General features: G+C 34.8%; 2 long non-coding RNA genes across 6 annotated transcripts in view; one reads left to right on the top strand and one right to left on the bottom strand.

Annotated features, from left to right (window-relative positions):
• The window catches only part of LOC147583102 (uncharacterized), an 86,331-nt gene extending 84,095 nt beyond the window's left edge, over nt 1–2,236 (top strand). Inside the window, exon 3 of the long non-coding RNA XR_015245468.1 lies at nt 2,091–2,236. This is a non-coding gene — a long non-coding RNA (uncharacterized LOC147583102). The remainder of the gene's footprint in view (nt 1–2,090) is intronic.
• Nucleotides 1–17,423, bottom strand: part of LOC147583103 (uncharacterized) — a 623,699-nt gene that overhangs the window by 76,628 nt on the left and 529,648 nt on the right. The window lies entirely within an intron of this gene.

Consider the following 17,423-nt stretch of genomic DNA (forward strand, 5'->3'; position numbering starts at 1 on the left):
AATTAACATTATCATCATCTTGACATCCAGCATTTATATACATTTACTATGGAGTTTTGATCTAACACATTCATTTTATTTTGGCAATAGTTATCACTCATTTTTATTGAGCAGTCATTTCCAACTTGGGAAATTCTACATTAAGCACTTGATAAAGCAAAGATTTATTAAGGTTCTCTGATCTGGCCTGGAAGGACATCATTTCTGTGTAGCAATCCTGGTGAGCTAATGGGAAATGAAATAGTTAGAATTTATGAAATGTCATTTGTTTAGTAGAAATTATATATAAAATGTATGGCAAAGGTTACATTCAATCAGCAAATATTTATTAAATATCTATTATAAGCAAGGAGCTGGGAATATATCTATGAACAACATAGACAATGTTATCACTTTTAAGGGGATAAAATTATGAGTAATATTTAGAAGAGATATCTGATAGACAAGTAAAAAAATAAATAACAAAAGTTCAGTTAGTAAAAAAAATCAATGCAAAATGGGTTGGAGAACAGAAGACTAGATGCAAACTAGAAAAATAATTAAGTGTGCCCTTAATTATTTATTTGATACTTTGAAAAGGTTGGAATCTACTTATGTAGGCACTTCTGTAAGCAGTTAGAGATTTATATTCAGGCAGTAGTAGGATATTGGTGTAATATCCTTTTGGATTATAACTTGTGCCTGAGTTTTAAAAATCAAATACTAATGAAAACAGTAACCCATCACTACAACTGTGCCTCACTATCTAAAGCTTTGAATAGATTTGTATAACCAGGATGCTTAAATGTTTAACTCAGTAGGACATAACATGAAATTATTTTGCTTTTTTCATCAGCCACTGCCCCAACCAGGACTAAGTTAAATCTCATTTCCTTGATGAGTAGCACATCTTCTAAGAATATCTGAGCAGACTTCCTTAGCTTCCAGTCATCTACAGTCATTAAAACCTCAGTCACTCATCATCCAGTTTATCTCCTCCTAGCTAGAACCTGAGTCAGGGAAAGGGGAAGAAAATTTACTTTACTCTTTATCCTGCCTCTGATTCTAGCTTCTTAAATTTGGAATCAGGAAGAATGGATTATGGAGAAAAGGCAAAATTATTTTTTCTTAACTGGGCATATGGTTAGAGTGCTCTGCTGGGCAATGCTACTTTTTGGGGTATTACTGATTAACCCTGCATGAGAAGTGACCCATGCTGGTCCTCTTCTAGGGAATGTGCCTTAGCAGCAGCTCCAACTTAGCCCTGTCCAACTGTCTTCTACTTCCAAAATAAACTTCTAGTTCCAAAAGCCCACTGTTAGCTTCTTGCTGCTGGGTCCCAAAAATACAATTGAAATTCAAGTATCATTGGCTGTATCCATTTAATCACTAGGAAACTGACGCATGCTTTCCATACCAGATAGTGGAAGCAGCAGTTTTGATGGTTTGGAGGCTGTTGGACAAAACAAATGCTAAATTAGAGAGTGCAATGGGGATCTCACTTGAATACTAATAATTCCAAAATTAAAGGGAGAATAGTGGTAGTTAGGTATTGTGGTGGAGATTAGTAGATGTGACACATGCCCATTTTATGATCAAAGGACCTTTAGCTCCCCAATATTCTTAGGCCTTTTTAATACCCATCATAGCCCAGGAAACACAATAGGGAGTAAATAGTGTCATTTTAATTTTTTAAGTTGAAGACACCAATTGTTTTCCAGGTTCAAGATACAATATAAGATATCTAGGAGGTAAGAGATGGGAAAATGTTGAGTGGAAAAGGGAGATCGTTGAACTGAGTTAAACAAGTTAAAGTATGTCACTAACACTAGTAGCTCATCATTTAAAGACACAACTTGTTATATAGATGCTGCTTTAGGAAACATTCCACACCCTTTAAAATCATTTCTATAATACTGAATATTTTTGTTACAAAATACAGTTACCTTATTAAAGAGGTGATGAATAAACAAAATCCCTCTTTGATATTGTACCTGTTTTCTCTTTTTTTCATGTCTTATTGTAGTTGTGAAACATGCATATTAAAACTATGTCTTGGGTTGGCTGGGTGGCTAAGTCAGTTAAGTGACCAACTCTTGATTTCTGCTCAGATCATGATCTAACGATTCCTGAGATCAAGTCCTGCATCAGGATCTGCATTGACAGCACCATGCCTGCTTGGGATTCTCTCTCCCTCTCTCCCTCTCTATCCCTCCCCACTCATACTCTGTCTCTCAAAATAAATAAATAAACATTTTAAAAATAATAAAAATAAAAATAAAACTATGTCTAGAAAATTTTTTGAGTTCCTTGAAGAAAATCAGTCTATAAATACAAGGGTCTATTATTATTATATAGTGTGTGTTAGACAATAAAAAGTCCACATGACTCAGTTGTATTTGCATGGCACTTTTATTAATTTATTTTTAGCTCAATTGTCTTTATAATAGCATAAGGTGCCATTGTGTGAATAATGCTGTATTTATTCAGAGCCCACAAAAATCTGTGTGAATAATGTATTTAGCACTCTAGATCACACCTGATTAATGCCAGTATAAATTAAATACTGTTCTATTGCTGTGAGAAATATTGGCTCTACTTATTTATCATCATGTTTGTCTTTTTTTATTATGGGAGCAAAAGAAAAGAAGTTTGAATATGCATGATTATGGAGAATTTGCTGGTCAAATATTTAAATTTCTGTTCTCATTATTGGTATACTATCTGGCCAAGTGAGGAAACACATTGGTCTCTTTTTTCTGAGATGTCTGTCTCATTTGGGAACAAAGAAATGACAAGCTCACCTAAATGATATTTACAAATATGCTATGAAATACTACTCACTTTGTCTCTTTGGTGTATATCCTTCTAAAGTGGATTATACACATTCCAATATTCTTTTTTTTTTTTTTTAATTTTTATTTATTTATTTTTTTTATTTATATATGAAATTTATTGTCAAATTGGTTTCCATACAACACCCAGTGCTCATCCCAAAAGGTGCCCTCCTCAATACCCATCACCCACCCTCTCCTCCCTCCCACCCCCCATCAACCCTTAGTTTGTTCTCAGTTCTCAACAGTCTCTTATGCTTTGGCTCTCTCCCACTCTAACCTCTTTTTTTTTTTTTCCTTCCCCTCCCCCATGGCTTCCTGTTAAGTTTCTCAGGATCCACATAAGAGTGAAACCATATGGTATCTGTCTTTCTCTGTATGGCTTATTTCACTTAGCATCACACTCTCCAGTTCCATCCACGTTGCTACAAAAGGCCATATTTCATTTTTTCTCATTGCCACGTAGTACTCCATTGTGTATATAAACCACAATTTCTTTATCCATTCATCAGTTGATGGACATTTAGGCTCTTTCCATAATTTGGCTATTGTTGAGAGTGCTGCTATGAACATTGGGGTACAAGTGCCCCTATGCATCAGTACTCCTGTGTCCCTTGGATAAATTCCTAGCAGTGCTATTGCTGGGTCATAGGGTAGGTCTATTTTTAATTTTCTGAGGAACCTCCACACTGCTTTCCAGAGCGGCTGCACCAATTTGCATTCCCACCAACAGTGCAAGAGGGTTCCCGTTTCTCCACATCCTCTCCAGCATCTATAGTCTCCTGATTTGTTCATTTTGGCCACTCTGACTGGTGTGAGGTGATACCTGAGTGTGGTTTTGATTTGTATTTCCCTGATAAGGAGCGACGCGGAACATCTTTTCATGTGCCTGTTGGCCATCCGGATGTCTTCTTTAGAGAAGTGTCTATTCATGTTTTCTGCCCATTTCTTCACTGGGTTATTTGCCCTTCGGGTGTGGAGTTTGGTGAGCTCTTTATAGATTTTGGATACCAGCCCTTTGTCCGATATGTCATTTGCAAATATCGTTTCCCATTCCGTTGGTTGCCTTTTAGTTTTGTTGGTTGTTTCCTTTGCAGTGCAGAAGCTTTTTATCTTCATAAGGTCCCAGTAATTCACTTTTGCTTTTAATTCCCTTGCCTTTGGGGATGTGTCGAGTAAGAGATTGCTACGGCTGAGGTCAGAGAGGTCTTTTCCTGCTTTCTCCTCTAAGGTTTTGATGGTTTCCTGTCTCACATTCAGGTCCTTTATCCATTTTGAGTTTATTTTTGTGACATTCCAATATTCTTAAGACTAGATAAATATAGTTACATTTGCTTGAGACAAAAGCAATATAAAGTAAGATTACTAGAGGTAGTTATTGAAAGGAGAAAATATATTCCAGGAAGCAAAAAAGAAATACAATAAACTCAAAATTATTTAAAACAAAATCAACTTAAACTTAGTGGAGATAGGTGCTAGGAAGGAAGAGGCATATACCAAGAAGTACAGGAGTGGTAGGGGAAGACAGGCAGGAGGTATTGAAAAAAAGACTTCTTCTTTTAAAAGTTTTCATACCCTCCTCTTTATTTGGGGACCAGATAGAAAGTACTGTATTTTAAGGCTACCATTAAGAAGGTTTAGGTACATTGGTTTTTCCCTTTAAAAATGAAATTATAGCATCTGCTTAAGTATAATAGACCAGCTTCTTCTGTTTATCTCCTATAACTACCACAAACTCCATTAAAGTTAAAGTGAAGAAATAATAAAGTATTAGACAAAAAAGAAAATGTTGCAGAAAAGGTGAAAAATGAATGAAATTTTTCAACACAGTTTTGAAAGATGGATATCAGAAGGATGATTGGTAACTAACTTAAGGTAGAATTGAGGCAGTCTTAAGGTAAAACAAAAGAGAGAAAGCAAATCAGCACAATTGCTCCCAAGAACCCCTGAAAAACAGTGATTAAAAGCATGAGCTATGACAGGAGATGGAAAATGAGATGGTGGTCTTATTTAGAGCAACTAGGTCCATGGGGCTCCTGATTCTTCCTGTGAAGCTCGCTATGATAGCCTTTATCCCTAAAGGTCACACTCCTTCAAATATGGTGAATGAAAACAGACCCAGGACAGGGCACATAAGACATTTCAGAACACCATAAAGATTTTCTGAATAAAGGAGACCCAAAGAGTGGTGGACACAAGACAGGTCACCAACAATAACTGAAAAACAGAATATAGTTCAAATTTCCTCAAGAATAATGCTGGAAATTAGAAAACAATGAAGCAGTATTTTCCAATTTCTGAGGACAAATAGTTTAATATTTGGTAAAAATAACCAGCCAAACTATCCATACCCAGCAAAAACTATCAATCAGGTATGACAGTAGAATAGAGATACTTTCTAATGTCCATGGGCAAAAATATATATGCCCAGTATATCTTTTCTTAGGAAGCTAATAAAGGGTAAGTATCAGCAAAATATGGAAATAAACTGAGAATAGGGAAAATCTAGGATTTAGGTAATGGGTGATCCAACATGGAAAATTGTCAAAGTCCAAGGATGACAGTTTTATTCTAGGCCGAGACAGAATCAGTCCAAACTTGACAGGGGATGAAGATATAAGACGAAAATCTTTCCCAGGAAAGGCAGTGGACCTCAGATGAGATTGAACATTTGAAAAAATATTTTTGGTATTTGGTAGATCTTTGAAAGAGTGGGTAAAAAAAAATTAGTGGTAACTGCATCACTCATTATTAAAATTAAGAAGTACCTAGATAACTAAGCAAGTGAAAAAAATTAAATATAGCTTGTGAAAAAGATATTCTAATTCATTATTTTGGTCGGTTCAGCAAAGAAAAGAGTTGCACAGTCTTGACTGTATACACTGAGTATTGTGTAACCAAATATACTGAGAACAAAGAGGGAGCAGAGGTGAGGGAGGGAGGTGTACAGTAGTTTAAAAACATTAATTAACTAGCCATATATTGAGAAATTAAGCTGGCTCTGGATAATATTGATAAATTAAGCATAGCTATATAAATATATTATTTAGGAATATTTAAGTTAATGCTTGAAGAAAGAGCTAAAAATGTTGAAAGATCTTGCCTTTAAGGAAGAATTCTGGTGGTGGCAGTGAAAAAGTTGGGCAGAAAACTGACATTTTTGTAAATATAAGCAATTTAGTTATTGGTGACTTGTTAACTCTGTATTGGCACCTCTTTGATCAAAATACTTCATGCAATTACAATTCCTGATTTGAGCATCTCTATTTGGGAGCTATTTCAACCACAAACTCAATGGGATGTTATCTGTATATGTGAAAGTTTTCTAGTTTAGGCATTAAACATACCCACATAGAGCAAACGGTCAAATGCCCAGAATGGCAAAGTATTAGGCAATGTGTTTAATAATGTCATTGGGATTTTCTTCCTACACCTGGGAAAGTTCCATGAAGTAGAGTTAGTCTATTATTAGATTGATAACTTTGCCTGAAAATGCAATCACTTTAGAAGACTTCTTGATTGCCTTCTGGATTTTTTATCTATTCCTATTATTACTGGAGAAAACTAAGATGTTAGTGTGAAAGAAGGAGGTAATATTTAAAGATATGTTACACCTCAGGCTTCCCAAGAATTCCTCAAATTTAAGATCTTATATGTCTCTGATCTATTAAGTGTTTTCTGAGCATATATCGTCAAAATCCTCTGCTAGGAGGTAGGCTTAGGATATGCTTTATGGTCTAGAAATACGTTCCATACATCACACTAGCTTGAAGAAAACCTCATTAAAAATACTAAGGAAATATAAATAATGTTTGAAACGATAGAATAAAGATGATCCTTTTGTTCCAGAGAGCTTACAGACTGATTTTTGTTAAGTTAATTAAACAAGGAGACTAAGGTGACAGTGGCTAAGACTAAGGTGGCTCTAATGCCATTAGACTAAGGTGGCTCTAATGCCATGGCAACCTACTAAGGAAACCAAACTCTAAGCCTGTAAATAAATACAAAATCAAAACCTTGGGGCGCCTGGGTGGCTCAGTTGGTTAAGCGTCCGACTTGGGCTCAGGTCACGATCTCACTGTCTGTGAGTTCGAGGCCCGCGTCGGGCTCTGTGCTGACTGCTCAGAACCTGGAGCCTGTTTCAGATTCTGTGTCTCCCTCTCTCTCTGACCCTCCCCCGTTCATGCTCTGTCTCTCCCTGTCTCAAAAATAAATAAAACGTTAAAAAATAAAAAAAAAAAAAAACCTAAGAATAATCAATAATAAACCATCAACTAGGTTTTAAGATACAACCAATCAAATAGTTTCCTTGCTTTGCTTCCACCTTTTCTCTATGAAAGTCTCTCCCCAAGCCCTTGTGAATAGAATGCTCTTAGCCACTTCTTTGGCACTTCTATATTACAATCACTTGTTGCTCAAATAAACTCTTAAAATGTTTAATATGCCTCACTTTGTCTTTAAAATTTCAATGAATTTCAGCTTGGTCAATTTTAATTTAGAATTTACATAGTTTGGAAAATAGTTCTTTGAAACTTTGAGAAAATAGTTACATTAGATACATCAATCTATGCAAAAAGGAAGACTAGTTCAAAAACTGTATGCGATAGCTAACATTACTGTTCTGTTACAATTCAGAAGAAAGCCTGGTGTCATATTTTTGCATCACTGTTCCACTAATAGATCTACTCTGTCCTAAAATATTAATTTGTTAGCTCATAAAACAATATATTTTTTCTTTTTGCAGATAAAATAGCTAATCAGTGGGAAAACAATCCAGAATTTTGTGTAAGAGAAGGCACAGGTTGATTCAGAAAGATTCAAAAGGGTTATTTTCCAGAACAACCTTGGAAATAATTTATTTAACTGCCTTATTGAGTGGATGTAATGAAATTTTGGAGTGGTAGAGTGGTTTGGAGCTGACAGCCAAGAAAGAATCCTTGAAGACATCTTTGGTGCAAAAAGGTGACTTTATTAAAGCATGGGGACAAGACCCATGGGCAGAAAGAGCTGCACTGGGGTTGTGAAGAGTAATTGGTTACATACTATGGAGTTGGGGGAGGTAAAGTCAAGAGGAAGTTTCTTAAAAGGATTTTCATATACTAAAGAATATTCACAGGATACTGGAGGGCTAGCTATTGTCAAGCTAAGGTTGTTTTTCCCTCTAGCAAAACATTACCATTAAAATAGTAGGGAGTTCCTGGAGAAATGTATACTCTACATTTGCTTCAAGTATTTGTCAAGGGCTGTAGCTTATATGGAAATTTAATTTTACCTGCTATTTTCTTCTTCCCCATATCACTATAGAGGGGAAGGTGATGTTGGGGCTCCAGGAAATGGAGTCTACAGGTTTCTGGAGATTAGGCTATTGATAAGATTGCCTTTTTCTTGAAATTTACTAAGATATTTGTAAACTGAAGGAGACTCATGTCCTGCAGGACTCTAATCTCTATCAATCAACCATTTGTTTTCTTTCCTTTCCTTTGTTTTTGGGCAGCCAGGAGTTCCTGAGGAATATTACACATATCCCACCTTGGGGAGGGTGAGGGCAGTGTGCTAGCTTGTAGTTTGCCCTCAGCCTGCCTTATGCTCTCTCATCATATGCATTACTTTGGATTAGCAAAACATAGGAGTAAATAACCCATGAATAGTCAAAAAAATGTGGTAAGGCTAAAAATTTTTGCCATTTTGACAGTTGACTCAAAACATTCTTCTTAGAAATGCGTTTTACCTGGTTATTGAGTAGCTTCTCTTAAGTATGCTAAAATGTTTGATTTTTAATTTAGTGCTATTTCTTTTTAAATAAGAGCCCACACAGAGTGAATGTAGGTTGTCACTTTCTGGGGCATTGTGTTAATTTCATAATTACATAGTCTTGTATGACCGTATTTCAAAAGATGTCAGGGTGATTTATTTTTTGTATTTCTGGTCATTGAGAATGTTCATTGCTTATATGAAAGACCTTAATGACTACAGCCAACTTCCAATAGAAAGGCAATAAATTCTACAGGTAGTTGTCCCTCCAACTCTGAATTATCTTTGTGTCAGTGATTACTTCTAATATACTTGCTTTATTTCAACCCACGTGTCCCTGATCTAAATCACTTTAAGAATCTCATTGGTGGAAGGGGCCTTGAAGACCACCTCATGGAATTTCTATGTGAGACAGCAATCTCCTCTATCCAAGACTTATGTCTATGGAAGACAAGTGGGACAGCTCACCTATGACGGAATGCCCCTCAGATGAAGGGGTTTTTGTTCATCCATTTCTCAATTCCTTTATTCACTCAATCATTTATTTAAGTGTTCATTCTTACATTGTCCAAGTCTCTTTAGAATTTTAAATTTAAAAGAGTAATTAAAAACAATCATGATCTCACAGGCAGGCGATCCTGTTCACAAACCATCTTAGATGATGAGATTATGGCATGTATATTTTAGGAGCAAATGCAAATTAAAAATAAAAACCTAATTTTCCCTGTTAAAATTAAGGGAAGATATGCAGCCTACCCATTTCTTAGGACATTTTTATCAACTTGTAATTGTAAATTCTTTCTCTGCCCCTTCCAGAAGTATGTAACTCTTTTAAAAAGCCTCTTGCCAGTTTTACAACTCAGGAATGCCTTCCTCAAAGGCCTGCTAGCCATCCCTTTGGAATGTAAACACCAAGGGCTACAGCACCCTTCCTCCCAGTTTTTGTGGGAGGTGGAGTTTCTGTGGGAGGTGGGAGCCTAGCTCCAAGTTGCAAAACTAATTGCCCCTCATAAAGATGTGAGGAATTCTTTTTCCTTTGTATAAACCCAGTTACCAGGTGAATTTAGGATAAACTGTGTGTGACAAATAGTGCTGTCAAGTTCTCTTACTTGAGGACTAATTATTGTTTATATTGAAAACATGCATGAAATGACTTGTATCAGTAGGGCCATATAAAATGGCGAGATTTCTTTCTGTCTTTGAATCTCTTAGTGGGTTTCCTGTGATGTGCATCACATTCCGGTCTAATGCTTATTCAATAATAAAATTGTTTTCTTTCTCTTCTATCTTTGTGGAGAGGCTTTCTGAAATGGAAAGATTTTGTTTTTAATTATATTATTTCCCCCACAATATTCGAATGTTTCCCAAATACAGCTGTGAATATGAGTCATTTGAGGGACTTAAAAACTAATTCCTTCCACAGATCTGCTGAGTTACAATTTCTCAGGGCCTAAGAATTTGTGTTTAAAAATAAATGCTTCTGGTGATTGTGACGGATGGGTATTGAGATCTTGGACTAATTTGATTATTTGTATTGACTTACATAAATAACTACTAAGTTTGGGCATATGAGACATTTTGTGTAGAACAAAAAGATAAATTCTTTGAGAGTAGAGGCTCTACTTTATTTGGATCTTGACTCCTATACGCAATTAGGTGGTAATGGCACTTGGCATATAGCCATGACTCAATAAATCTTGCTCTGTTTGTTGGCATTTTGAAAAGCCAAGAGGAAAAAATTCTATAATCTCTCTCATAAATTTATTCTAATTTATCTCTTTTTTATCCATCCTTAGCTATTTATCTTAGATTCCCGATGTTCCCCTTAAAGTCCCATCATCCTTTGTTAGTATACTATTTAGCCTCCCACATTATAAACTTAGTAGTTTTCAAAACTTAAACTCTACCTTGAATTATTATTATTTAGGTCAATCTAGTTCATTCATATTTAAGTACATAAGAAAGCCAAGAAAAACAAAATTAAACTTCTGAATCATTTTAAATTTTCTTAATTATCACTTGTGAAAAGTGATAGTGCTATAAAATATTTTCAGTTGTATGGCATCTTTTATTAAAAAATTCACCCATTTATTAATGTAATATCATAGTTTGTGCGATTCATAGACACTATAATCACTTTAAGAGTAGGTAAATTTATTTTGCAGAGTAACACAGCTGTGCAATTTTTTTCTTTAAATATTTAAACTAATTAAAACATTTAAACTGCCAAATAACTGTCAATATTCAAGTTTATTTCTAAGTTTTTCTCTGTCACCCTAACATAAGCCTTATTATGACAAACTTTTCCAAGTTAATGTATATGTTTATGCCGGGATTTATTATTAACAATATACATTCATAATTCTGCCCCAACTCTTTATTAAACAATGGGCAACTGAATCTTATAAAAAGGATTGAAGTGTCACAACCATTTGTTAATTGTAAATAAACTACATTATGTAATATTTTGTGGTTTCTCTAAAAGATTTCCTGGGTTGAGCTCATCAGAATTACTCATTGTTAAAGTAGCACCTCAGGATTTAGTTCTTAGACTCTATTTTATAAATATAAATATAAATATAAATATAAATATAAATATAAATACAAATACAAATATACATATAAATATAGTTATTTAAAACTTGGTTTCATTTGAAGTAAATGATAATTATCCAATTTTTGGCTGATATGTGTGTGTATGTATGTAGGTGTTTTTTTATAAATTGTGTTTGTTTATGCAACTTCCAAAAAAATCTTCAAAAACAGTATTACCAAGTTGAATATTATCTAATTAACCAACAAGGTCTGTCTGACAGACTGGGAGGTTATCAGGAGATAATCACAGCCCTCAGGTGCTGTGAGGCATTGGGTGCAGCTAAGTGCCTCTAATTCCCCAAGGGCGTGATTAGCTCATGATAACAATGCTCCCTTGAGTTGTTTTATTGCTTTTATAAAAAGCCTTTGTTATGGAGAAAATGTTTATTTTTATTCAGGAGGAGGATGGAGTTGACAGTTTAGACTGTTGAAGGAATAGCAGTTACTTCTGACTTATGGTACATACCTTGACAAATCTGCTCATTTAAAATGTTTCCCAGCCAGTCTGGATATTTTGACTACCTCAGTAATTCTGCAATAAAGCCCAACTTCCATTTTGGACAGTTGTAAATTTGTGGTTTCAAGTTAATAGTATGGGTTCTCTAAAATTAGAAAGTGACCCATTTTGTAGAATAACTGCATATGAAAAATTAACCAATAATTTTTGCAGAAAATCAGAAAAATATTGGGGGTACTCAAATGAATGGTCTCAAACCCCATGATCAAAGAGATTGGCTGACACAAACGAATGCAGGTGAAATTGTGAGACTGACATCAGAAAGCTTTACTTCTCTTTGATGCCTCTCTTTTCTCCCCAGAAATGCAACCCTGGTGCCTTTCCAGTTCAAGTAGAACAAAATCCAAACTTTTCATTATGATCCGGACATGAGCTAGTCCCAAAGACTTCTCATATCCAATCTCTTACCTCCTTCATGAGGTTGTAGCTCTGCCAGTCTTTCTCTCACTTGAAAAGGCCAAGCTTGTCTTGGGGAATTTGCACTTGCCTTTCTCTCTGAAATGGAACATTCTTTCCACAGGTCTTCACCTGGCTGCCTCTTGTGACCATTCCAGTCTTAACTAAAATACCGCCATCTCAGAGAGGCCACCTCCCTAAAATGAGCATCCCCCATTACCCTGTTTCAGTTTTTTTGTTGCACATATTGAATATTAAAGTTATTTTAATTTGAGTGTCTGTATTTGCCAATGAATGTAAGTTTGTGAAGGCAGAAACTTTCTTACACTAATAGACATGTGGATGTATGTTTAATATATGTCCAATTTTTACCATAATATACATTTTTAATTGCCTATTTTTCATTCATTCTCCTTTCTTCTTCCTAACAGAACTCATAGATTTTACCTTTTGTCCTCTGCCCTCCAGCTGACCTGTGTCATGATAAGTTGGACCAATGCCAGCTCCAGGCAATGCATTTCCTTGAACAGTGAGCAAGGAATGGGTAGATGACCCAATTTGAGCCAATGAGACTTGATGACAGATTTGGTAGAGACTTCTGAGAGAGCCCTTTTTCACTTTGTGTAAGTACTTCAAGAATAGCTTTATTTGTGTTCCTCAGATCATTGTCAATGGGAATCACAGGATTCACACATGAATGAGTGAAAAGAAACTCCTTCATTTAATGAAGAGCTGTTTATATCATATACTGGATATAATTTCATCACAGCGAGGATAGTGAAACAGTTTTTGTGGGAGTATAAATTTGTTGTACAGTTATTTTATATAGCCTGTAGGATGCTCCAATTTGGAAAAGCAAGAAGCGATCTTACCTAGAAGGTCATCCTACATGCTCAAACAAAACCAGGCAAATCAGATCATAAAAGGATGATTATACGTCACTGTTTATTTATGTGAACAGTACTTGTCATCCCAGTCTGCAAACTCTTAATGAGTTTATTTATATTTTGATTTCCCATTTTTATTAGCAGCATAGATTACTAAATAAACTATTTAAGAGTACTCAATAAATAGCTTTAACTGCTATGGTATACCAGGAATAAATATAAAATTCTCCAGGTTTTTAAGCCAACTTTTGAATCTAAAAGTCAATATTAACAGGGACAGTTTAGGTATCAAGAGGCCTGATATCTGAAAACTAAACATGATGTGAATGTTGGTAAAATAAATGAGAACTGAAAGAAGAATGTATTTGGAAAAATAAATATGAACTCAGTCTTAAAATAGGAAACTAAGCATTTAATTTTGGGATATAGGGAAATATATATATATATAATAAATGATATAAAAAAGGCTAAGCAAACTATGTAAGAGTACTTTTATTTGTATAATGCCCCTTTTCCCTTAAAAAGTTCTATGCCTTATTTGTCCACACTAAAATGTGACACATAAAATATTTACTAATAAAGTCTTGTAGCTTTGAACAATGATAGCAGTTAATAATTATTGAATACTTACTAGGTGTTGTTGTTTTAGGGTTCTACGTGCAATAGCTCAAAATATGTAGAAGGGACAGTGACTTGGCAACTAGAAAGGGAAGGGCAAGAATTTGAACCCAAGCAATCTGGCTCCGAAGTCTACCTGTGTGACCAGATTGTGTGAAACTCAAGGCTTATTTGTAAACAACAAGTAACAAAGCAGATTATCAACCAATGAAGAATATAAATGTGTCTTTGGACATGATCCTTACCATCTATCAGTCCAACTTCAGCAATTATTGAATTTCTCATTACCTTTTTCCTGATGCAGAGGCCACTCTAGTGAGAAGACTCATTGAACCTCAGTAGCTTATAAATAATAGACAGAATACAGTGGTCATTGACGTTATTTATTCTCAACTGAGTTGAAAAGAGCCACAGATGTCAATCAGCATGGCAGAGATGTCCAATTAAAATAGCATAAAATGACTCTAGCTTTTTTAACAACGATTCTCATAATTTCTTAGATCCTGTTAATATTCTGTTTGGTCCATAAAACTGTCTTGACTCCTTTTCCAACTTTTTCATTTATTCTTTTTAGGCAAGAAAGGCCAAGAACATGTCTATAGCTTGCATACCCAGAGAATTATACCACACAAATAAGCTTCCCGTGGAAACCAATTTAAAGTAAGTTTTAAAAGCAGTTGGCCTCATATGATTAAATGAGAAGGGCACATCCGTGCTATGCTTCCCTCAAACCCCAAAGCCTTAATCTAGTCATGAGAAAATATCAGACAAACTCAATTGAGAGGCATTCTATAAATAAAAAACAATGACTCTTCAAAGCATCAAGGCCATAAAAGATAAGGAAAGAAGGAGAAGTCATCATTAGATTAGAAGAGACTAAGGAGGTATTAAACTAAATACAATGTGGTAATCTGAACTAGATCCTGCAACAGAAAAAGATAATAGTGGAAAACTGGGAGAAATATGAATGAAGTCTGTAGTTCAGTAAATAGTGTTGTATCAATGTTAATTTCTTAGTTTTGATAAATAAAAGATTGTTATAAAAAATGTCAAGAAAGTTAGAATGTAAAGATCACTATGTGATTCTGACATCCTATTTGTTCAGGACCTCAGTGCACATGCAATTGCGTATGACTGAATAAAGAGAAGTGGCTCTAAGAAACAAAGTTAGAGAATGCTTTTTATTTGCTCTTTATGTATGCACTTGATTTACATGGCAATGATTTGATTATTTTTTCTTGTTGTTCTTAAGGATCTAATGATAATACTACTCCTGGATCCTCCATAAAGTGGCTATAAAATCAGATTCGTTCATTCATATGACTTAAACGTTGGTTAATACTGAAATACAGGCCTTTTTTCCTTCCTCCAACAACATCTCACTATCTAAATTGCATACTTCTGCTAAATTTACCTTACATTCCTTCTCTCCCACTTCATATCTATGTTCTTTCTGTAAGAAATCATTTGGTAAAAGTAAACTAAGAATACAACTTTCACCTTTGACTTTGATTTTATTGTTCATTTCCTTACACTTATTTTCTTCTTGTAATACTTAAGAAGAAATCAAAATATCACCTAATCACTTAAGAACTAAAAACTATCAAATAAAAATAAAATGCTATACATTTATTTTCAGGTAATAAGGGTTCAATGTCCAAATCCCATCAAGTTCTCATTTCTGAAATGCTATTGCTGAGAAACTCTTTCCTGCATTATTGTTAAGTGACCCTGTTTGATTCATGATTAGTCACAATTTACATCTCTTCCCAAAATGGCATAAAATAATGTGCAAATTCTCTAATGCATTTGCAAGAAAAATATTATTTTCTAATGACTCCTAATGATCCCCTGTTTTATGCAGGGTGTGAAAAGTTGCCAAGATGTGTAAAACAATTAGGATGACAAAAAGCATGAGTTTTAAAAGCCATTTTGCTTGTGCAATGTGTGTGAAAATCCAGAATAAGTCCTACGGGAAAAATTAATTTTAATAACCTTTTCTTCTTGCTTGAGGACTGTGTAAATCTAAGGCACAAAGAACTGTGTATTAATGGGTCAGGCATAATAATGAGAGTTTGATTTCAGAATAAATCTATTTCATCATCAACCTGTTACTTTATACTTGAACTGTAAGGACATTTGGTTATTTACTAGAATAACTATATATTATGTCTCCTACAGGTGCAATACTAGGTAAAAAGTAAAAAAGATGAAACCTTAAATAGTTTTTCTTCATGTGAATTTATTTACTATTATGGGACATTGTTTATGCCATAAACTCATTGATAATTGAAACCTAATCTTTGAAACTAGTACCTTCATAGATTAAGAGATTGGCATGTGTTAAAAGTGCTTTGATTCCAAACCTTTAAATATAAATGGAGTATCCCACGAAGACTTAATGATCTAATTCTAGATAGCATTTACTAATTACAAAGCTTGAAAATATTCCAGAAGGTACAATACATGACCTTCTCATTCAACAGTTATTCCTGTAGCTAAATATCATATCTAAGAGGAAGTTTTTATATTATCTTAATAGTTAAAAATTAAGGATGTAGTCCATCATCTAAGGTGTAAGTCTTCATTAAAACTTCCAGAATATATGATTTTACTGGGCACATCATTTCCAGCAGCTTTCTTTTTTATCTTTGCTTCTACATTTAAGTTCCAAAACTATCAAATGATGGAAGCAATTTTTACAATGAGCCACTGAATGTGAAACGATCAAAGCGAAATAAAGGAGAGAGTTTCAACAATATCAGATCTTATTGGTATCTGTGGGAGAGTGTGAGAACAAATTTGTGGTTAAGAATTTACACTTTAGAATCAGATTAATTTGCACTCTACTCCCTACTCTGCCACTTGTTAACACTAAGACTTTGGCCAACTCATTTATCCTCAGTTTCCTCGGCAATGTGGAGTGATTACAAATAGTCCTTATTTTATTGAGTCATTTTGTGATTCCATACCATATGTGGAACTCAGTTAAAACTGTCTTCACAGTGGCTATGAAATGGTTAAGTCTCAAGATTTTTAAGAGGCTAAAGGATAAGGAGTTTAATGCTGCTATATAAAAAGAAAAATCATCATAGAATTCATAAACTGAGGAAATCATATCTTATCCTGGATTTCAAATAGAATGTTCTCTCCTACCAAAAGTCAGGGAGGGAATATAGCCCTTGCCAGTGTTGCACAGCTTCAGAATGAACATAGAATAGGGTTACCCTTGGGGCAGGTAGAAATAGTGCCTGGAAAGCAGCATGGAGCTCTCCTAATGTTCTGCTTCTTAATCTTGATGATGGTTATTTAAATGTGTTCACATTGTGAAATATACATTAAGCTGTGCACTTATAATTAGTGCACTTTTCTGCATTTATGCTATACTTTTGTAAAGTTTACAGTTTGTACTCTGCAACTAAATTTTCCCATTCTTATCCCAACTTGTTTGCCATTTTTTCCTCCTGGCATGTAAATTCCAAATCTTGGATTTTCTTGTCTGCGTTGTCTGGTTTTTTGTTTTAAGTTTATTTATTTTGAGGGAGAGAGAGAGAGAGACTGTGTGCATGTGTATGCATGAGCCGAGGAGGGGCAGAGAGAGAGAATGAATCTAAAGCAGGCACCTTGCTGTCAGCACAGAGCCTGACTCAGGGCTCTGTCTCACGAACCCTGAGATCATGAACTGAGCTTAAATTAAGAGTTGGATGCTTAATTGACTGAGCCACACAGAAGCCCCATTTGTTTTGTTTCTGATCAGATTCTGTGTCCAACCAATTAGGTAGCAGGGCAAGATCTAGACTGAAAAACCAAATACTGAGTCAACTGGTTTTGAGGCTCTTTAATACA

Source organism: Puma concolor, chromosome A2, assembly GCF_028749965.1.
Source record: "Puma concolor isolate L17-30 chromosome A2, mPumCon1.1.hap2, whole genome shotgun sequence".
NCBI classification, from domain to species: domain Eukaryota; kingdom Metazoa; phylum Chordata; class Mammalia; order Carnivora; family Felidae; genus Puma; species Puma concolor.